Genomic DNA, 7719 nt, shown 5'->3' with positions numbered 1-7719 from the left:
GCTTTGGGACCTGCTAATAAAAAACAAAATTTTAGGTAAATGTCACTGGTGTTTTGGATTTCATTATTTTTAACCACTGTTAATTGTTTTTTGTTTTCAGACTGGAGGTAGCATATTAAATAGCTTGGACATGGGCAGAAAGAATTCTGTCTGAAACCTGGGCTTAAAACACTAGGATGGGTGTTGTGCTGTGTAGCTCTGCCCTCCATCAGCCATGCTGCCAGCACCCCGACTCCTCTACCATTACGTGAGAGGGGAGAAAATCAGATCAGGGAGCAGATCTAACTGAAAACCATCCAAGCAAAAATGTGTGTATATCTATTTATTTCAGCTGGATGAGTTCTCTGACGTGCTTCACTGTGCAGCCTCCCCAGCAGCTCTCCTGACACAAGGAGGGAAGTGGGGGTGGCTAGAGGGGAGGGCAGAGCTCATGGCTCTGAGAGGTACTAGGAGCAGCACTAGTATTTGCCTGCTCACCTATTCCTTAAAGTGCAGGCCGAAGATCACCCTGTAAACTTGTGTTGAGGAATCTTCATGAAAAGGCAGGTGTCCTGACCCTCTGAGATTTCCACTCAGCTTCCACCTTAAAGACTGGAACAATGCTCTCCTCAAGAGTTCTACAATACATGAGAGATCTCAGAGCTGAGAGATGGACATGGGGTAAGCAGGCTCTCTTGTCTCTTAAGGGCCTGGACTCTGCGGCAGGGTTCCTCTTGAGCTCAGCTGCTCCTCTTTGCTCTGTGAACCAGCCGGTTTAAAGGGTCTCTGTTTCTACAGACCAGGAGGTCTGTCCCCAAAGGCTGGTATAAGAGAGTCTATATTTCTGGCTTGCTGCTTCTTGTTAATATGACTGCTTTGGGGCTATTGTGTTATACCATGAGGGCTGAATAAAGGTGCCAGGGGCTTTTGGTACCATTTCAGTATGCAAATCTACACATGCGTATCTTTAGTAACCACTGAGTAGCCATTTGCACTGCTCCTTTTGGGGTGGAAGCTGATACTTCATGGGACCATTCACAAAGTCCCATTGCTCTGGCCTTTGGCACAGATCATTATCAGTTTTAAGGCTGCTCTCTGTGGGTAAAAAGGCTATCTCAGAATTTGGTCTTCAGTGTAACATTGCCTACTTATAATCTGCAACCAGTACAAAGATGATGTATGCTGATTTTTGTTTGCTTTTCTTTTTCAATAGAGAACTTGATAATGTCTCATGCCTTCCCTTAAAACATTACCTAAATCATGAAACCCTAGTTAGATGTTCTGACAACAGCATTTAATTTGGGTAAATCAAGTCAAACAGAGATTTTTTTTTCCATTTGTTTCTGCTCTAACTTTTCTAATTACAATAATCTTAAATGACACATTAAGTTGCATTCATTCCCTTGGACATTAAATGAACTATTAGGCAGGGTAGGATTAGAGCAACATCAAAGCCCTGATAGATTTTCAGCATTATGCAAAGCCTCTCATTTTCCTTTTGACTTAGAGCACCATGAAGATTATAGGTTGCATTGAGTAATTATACCAGCACTGTTCTCTGCTGCCCATGGATAAGGCTGTGTCAGCATTTCTATTATAATCCCCTAGTTTCAAAGGACTTTATTACTTGTCCATAAAAACTTGTTCTCGGGTGGAATTTGGTATTGAACTCTCTTCCCAGAATAAAGAGAAGAAAAACTATTTAAATGACTTTATGCTTGCTCCCTGTTTTTAGAGGTAGTAGGTGAGTTTTAAAGCAGTCAGTCAGTGCCTGAAAATTCTCTACTGGTTTTACAATTCAAAACCAGCCCTATTCTCTACAGTGAATGTTGGCAGGTTGCTATTAGGCTGCTTGTGGATTTGTTCTTTTTCCTTCCCAACGTGGAGAAGGGGCAAAAGGTCACAAATATAAAGCACTCAAATTTCAGTGTAAACTTGACCAGTGACCTCTGACACCAGGGCTATTCCACTCAACCCTGTGGGATGGAAAAATGGTGAGATTATGAAAAGGAATATGTGCAAGGAGTGAGGTGGGAATAAAATCAAACCTCTGGGAAATGTTCAGTGCTTTTAAAGCAGCTGCAGCCAACATTCTGCACTGTGCTCACTAATGAAAAAATGGTTGCAGAGGAGGATGAAGAGATGAGGGACTTTTTGCTTTGTGAGGAATGCTTTTGGAGTGCTTGTGTTAGTAATACATATCACAGAAGTAGGATGAGTCGTGGAAGTGTAGGCTAGGTTGAGGATGTTATATTTAATCACAACAGAAAGTAGATTGTGTTGGTAGAAGAGTGAATTAAGAGATTTAAGTGAGGTATCCCATGATGGCACTTTATAAATTGTCCCTCTACAGGACTAACTCTCCAAAAGGCTACCAGCAGCCACAGACCACAGGTTGCCAACAGAGAACTGTCTTGAAAAGGTTAAAAGAGCAGTGAGCTAAGTATGTCACAGCTGACTCCTCTGGGGGCTTTCAGATAGAACATGTCTTTTGGGCTCTGTGGTTTGATTTTAACTCCTTATTGCAGGCACTCTGTTATCTTTGGTCTTCAGACTGCCATGCTCAGAATTAAATTCTCATCCTACGTGGGATAAATCCAGGCCTAGTAATTCAAAACCCATTCAAAAATATACCTATATTTTGACATATTTTGTAGTGGATTTGCATGTTCCTCATCAACCCTGACTCTATTTCCAGTCTAGTTTGTAGGATGAGAAGCAGTTTGGCCCAAACCTTATGAAGTTCAACATGGCCAAATGCAACATCTTGCACCTGGGCCAGGGCAATCCCAGGCACAAATGCAGGCCAGGTGGAGAATGGATGGAGAGCAGCTCTGAGGAGGAAGACCTGGGAGTGTATGTTGATGAGAATCTCAACATGAGCCAGCAATGCACGCTAGCAGCCCAGAAAGCCAACTGTATCCTGGGCTGCATCAAAAGCAGAGTGGCCAACAAGTCAAGAGAGGTGATTCTCTCCCTCTACTCTGCTGTCACAAGACCGCACCTGGAGCACTGTATTCAGCTCTGGGGCCCCCAGCACAAGAAGGACATGGACCTTTTGGATCAAATCCAAAGGAAGGCCATGAGAATGACCAGAGGGCGGGAGCACCTCTCCTATGAAGTCAGGCTAAGGGAGTTGGGGTTGTTCAGCCTAGAGAAGAGAAGGCTCTGGGAAGACTTTATAGCAGCCTTCCAGTACCTAAAGAGGGCCTACAAGAAACTTGGAGAGGAACTCTTTATCAGGGAGTGTAGTGATAGGACGAGGGGTAATAGCTTTAAACTAAAAGAGGGTAGATTCAGATTAGATATAAGGAAGAAATTCTTTACTCAGAGGGTGGTGAGGCATTGGCACAGGTTGCCCAGAGAAGCTGTGGATGCCCCATCCCTGGAGGTGTTCAAGGCCTTGCTGGATGGGATTTTGAGCAACCTGATCTAGTGGGTGGCATCCCTGTCGATGGCAGAGGGGTTGGAACTGGGTGATCCTTAAGGTTCTTTCCAACCCAAATCCAAATTCTATGATTCTATGAAACTGAGTCCTATTTATGCAAGAAAAGTGTGGCTGCAGATTTTAGCTGGGGGATGCATTTTCTGAATAAAGGCCCTCAAAACATCATGTCATAGGGTCTAAATATATCTCAAATATAGCTTCCACTGAGAAGTTACTGCAGACCATGTGTGAAGCATGTGCATGTTTAACACCAGCGGTGTTGTCTAGGAGAGGCTTCATGTGTAACACAGAAAGGTGAGAAGGATGAGTTGAAAACAGCAAAACCTGTAATCAATATTAGACCTTCATCTGAACCCCTTTTAAGCCCTTCTGGTATAGTATCCCTTCTTCATCTTTCTTAACTTCCCTTCCAAAAGATATCTATCAATACTGCTTCTCCAGATTTAATGATCTCACAGTGCTCTTAATGAGTCTGGCATCCCAGTAGCATCAGACTCTTCGTTTTCCTCAAATTTGTATAGTGAGAATCCAGCTACACAAGTAGTGTGATTTTCTCAACGTTCAGTATATTTTGCATAGCCATGGCACCTGTCATGGATTGGGTTCAGGATGTTTTTATTTTTTCAGGCACATTTATTAGAAGAAACTATGGACTTTGGTTCCAGCTGGGGGGCTGGTTTACTGTGAACATGGGGCCCATTATCCAATGTGTGGATCAACTGGACATTGACTTGGTACCTGACCCCAGGCAGTATGGCTCTTCCCTGACCTCTGACTCTGGCCCATCCTTCCACTCCCCCTCCACTCTTTCTGTCCAGTTTACAAGGTAATCTGTATATGGCAGGTGTTATTTCTCATGTTGCTTTTGTATAACAGGATCCAAATCCTCAGCATGTAGATTTTCTGAGGGCAGAATAACTTGTTTGTACTTACTGCTACAGTAAATACAGAATATGATAGGTCGACTTGGTATTGTATAGTGGGTTTATTTCAGTGCTGCCAACTTTAAACACCTCAGAATTGACCAGTAGGTCAATCTCCTCTTCAGCGAATGTCGCCAAAAGCCCAAACAGACATGTAGATGCCTACATGAAGATGAAGTGGTTGTACCACAGGGAACATATAATGTTGGGTCATGCTGAACACAATTTTCTGGATGCTTCTGCAGTGAGATGCTGGACAGGCTTCACTGCAGATTCTGCTGTGACAGGGCCAGGCACTTCACCCAGCCATAGCTTAACCATTTACCTGATTTGTCTCTACCACCTCAACAAAAAGACATCCTGTCTTTTGCCTGACTTCCACCATTTGTTCAAATTCAACGATTGGCCACAGTGTCTGAGTTATGCTGATTTGCTCCTTAATTAGAGAGCTTCAGAGACAACCTCCTTGATTAGTAAAGGACATTGGTCAGGAGGGACTACTGAACAAAGAACTGTTTTTAAGCTGTCTTGATTTGGGCTAAACTGCTAAGTGGTCTGTTAAGTTACTGTCAGAATCATTCTTCACAGCTGTCACACCTTATCCATACACTAGAAAGGCCATTAATACAGCTAAAATGGGGTATCTTGTCACTCTTGCGCTAGAATGCAGTGTACTTCCCATAAATAGTATTTAAAGACTTGGGTCCAGATCATTTAGTGCTTGTATCAGAGGATGATAAAACTTTACTACATTTGATTTTTGTCAGTGTTAAAAGCTTTATCAAACAGTTAGGTACCTTGCATTTACAATGAGAAAGTGACAGGCATTTTTTTGCTACTCAGTGTCAGGATGAAGCAAAGGAAGGGTAAAATAATGAAAGCTAAGATGATAGTCAAGTATCTATCACATTTTAATTACAAATCACTCAAAAGCAAAGTGAAAATATGGATAGAAGAAAATCAAGAGAAATTAAGTGTTTCTTCAAGGAGCTGTTTTATAAATATTTGAAAAATAGTGAAAAGTGGTCTGAAGAGCATTTAAGCATCCACTGTAACCATAATGATTTTATTAATCTCAGATGATTTTATCCATTTTTAGCTTTTCTAATTACTTTCTTTTAGCTTTTTTTTTTCTTTTCTTTTAGCTCTTTTTTTTTTTTTTAGTTCTTTTCTACAGTTATGGTGAGGTTTCTCTACTCCTTATTTCTGAGTCTCACAGAAACTGCAGTTTACTTTACTTTTTTTTTTTTTTTTGACTTTTAATTTCTTTTGTAACCCTCAGGATAAGTTAAAGATTTATAGGTTTGTGTTTTCAAATTCCTGGAGCCACTTACATCATAGAGTCTGCTCTAGCTTCTGATTAAGTTTTTTTCTTGACATTTAGATTTGAATTTTAATGTTATTGCACTTCTTCATTTTTGCTGATTAATTCTAAATTGCATTTGTTTCAGTGGGTATGTTTTCTTTTATATATATGTATATATACATATATAAGTATATAATTTTTATTGATAGTAATTTAAAACTCTCCAAAGTAAATACCCCTGCAAAAGTGATGGAGGTTGTATCTAAATGTATTGCTAACACCCAGATAAAGATTACATGGCCCTATCTCCTGAATCTAACACTGTGAAGCCTGAACCTGAAATAATTCATCTAGACACTAAAGGTGAAATTGTAAAGCTCAGGAGAAAAGTGGCTTAATTCTGGAAATATGTTCTTAGAACTCCTCCTGGCCTTGGGCTGGAAAAGATGTAGTCTGGACAAAATAAGTTCCATATTATCACTTTGAAAAGATGATTCTGGTGTCTTATTTCTTGATAGTACATATTCCAAAGAATATGTGACATAATCATATGAGATGTGCAATGAAGGACTGGGCAAGGAGGTAAGTGGGGCAGACTATGGTCTATAAAGTAATCTCTTCCTGGCAATTCTTCTTCTGGCTTCCCATAGATTTTCTTAATTTTGACTTACTTTATGAGAAAGAGGGGAGAAGGATCTGAACTGCGTGAGATGCAAAGAAAAAACTATTTCAGACTCCTTCATTTTTAAAATACACAAACTGTGATTTCTTCTGTTTTGTACATTGTGCTTTCACTTACACAATTAGTAAGGGGACAGAAAATGTTGTTCTCACCTCAGTTCCAGCTATAATTCCAATCAAAGTGGTATAAAAACAATTCTGCTGTGCACTGAAGTTCAGTAAGCATAGAACACAGACAGACAATGGGAGAACTGTGATGTGTGAACTGGCATTTTTAAAGTAATCTAACTTTTACTAACACCTGTCATTAACCTGTGTATCTACATGGGGATTGTTCATCCCTCTACAGTTATACTGTAAATATGCTGTTATCCTCTGGATTGGATAAGAATGTATATTTCCAGTTGCTTTAAAAATTGATTAAAAAAAAGGTCCAGCTAAGAATATGAGTTTAGCAGCTTTTTCAGCTGCCGAACAAACTCTGCTCTCCAGTTTGGTGATGTACCTGCTGATGTCTTCATTTCTGAGCACATGTTTCAAGGTCATCTTTTTTTCATGCTTTAATGGATTTCTCAGGCTTCCCAAACATTATTTACATGGCTAAATTCCCATAATAGATCTGATTTGACCTTGGGACACACAGAAGTAAATTTAAAAGGTGATGTATAAAGATGGAACAAATAACATTTGAATTTTTTGGTTTGCTTTTAAAAGAACATATGTTCTAAATAATTTAAAACCACAAACCTTTCCTCTGTTATCTTCTTGTCCCCTGGCAATTCAAATCTTTACTGTGAAACAATGTAAATTACCAGAGAACTAGTGAAATGCTCATATAAGAGGGACTGAAAGGTTAAGCAATTGAGGAAATAGATTTTTAGAGTATTCAGAACTACCCATTTTTCTATATAATACCTCACACATTCTGGTAGCAACAAAGCAGTCACTCTAAAAAGGAAGCAGTTTTATTATAACAGCCTATTGATATGCGTTGATACTGTTGCAGGAAATGTCACATCTTCATAAAGCATTGGGAAGGGAACTAGAAACAGTTCTGACTAATGGCAAATCTGGAAGATGAAACTTGCTGCATTTCTGAATGTAGTGGTTGCGAAGGAATATTTACTGGGTCTCACCAGGTTAGAGCAAAAAGTGTGGTTGTCACTCATGATGACAGGCAGCTGTGAAGGTGCACCAGGTTGCTCTGTGGAAGAGATATCAGACCAGTTCTAGACAAGTTGGTTTGGGTACCAGAACTATCCCCCAAACTTCAAGTCATTTTGACTTTGCTGGTATAGCATCTCAAGTTAGATAATGTAGGTTAACAAATAAAGCAACTCTTGTTGGTATATCACAGAGTCTATTTCTCAGAATATTTATTA

General features: G+C 39.9%; 1 protein-coding gene across 1 annotated transcript in view; it reads left to right on the top strand.

Moving 5' to 3' along the window:
• Positions 1–486: 486 nt before the first annotated feature.
• The window catches only part of LRRC2 (leucine rich repeat containing 2), a 154806-nt gene continuing 147573 nt past the window's right edge, over positions 487–7719 (top strand). Inside the window, exon 1 of the mRNA XM_066988126.1 lies at positions 487–660. The gene's annotated coding sequence lies outside the window, so the exon portion shown is untranslated. The remainder of the gene's footprint in view (positions 661–7719) is intronic.

The sequence above is a fragment of the Anser cygnoides genome, chromosome Z (genome assembly GCF_040182565.1).
Source record: "Anser cygnoides isolate HZ-2024a breed goose chromosome Z, Taihu_goose_T2T_genome, whole genome shotgun sequence".
NCBI classification, from domain to species: Eukaryota; Metazoa; Chordata; class Aves; order Anseriformes; family Anatidae; genus Anser; species Anser cygnoides.
Note: the sequence above shows the minus strand (reverse complement) of the source record. Positions and strands in the feature narration are given on the sequence as shown.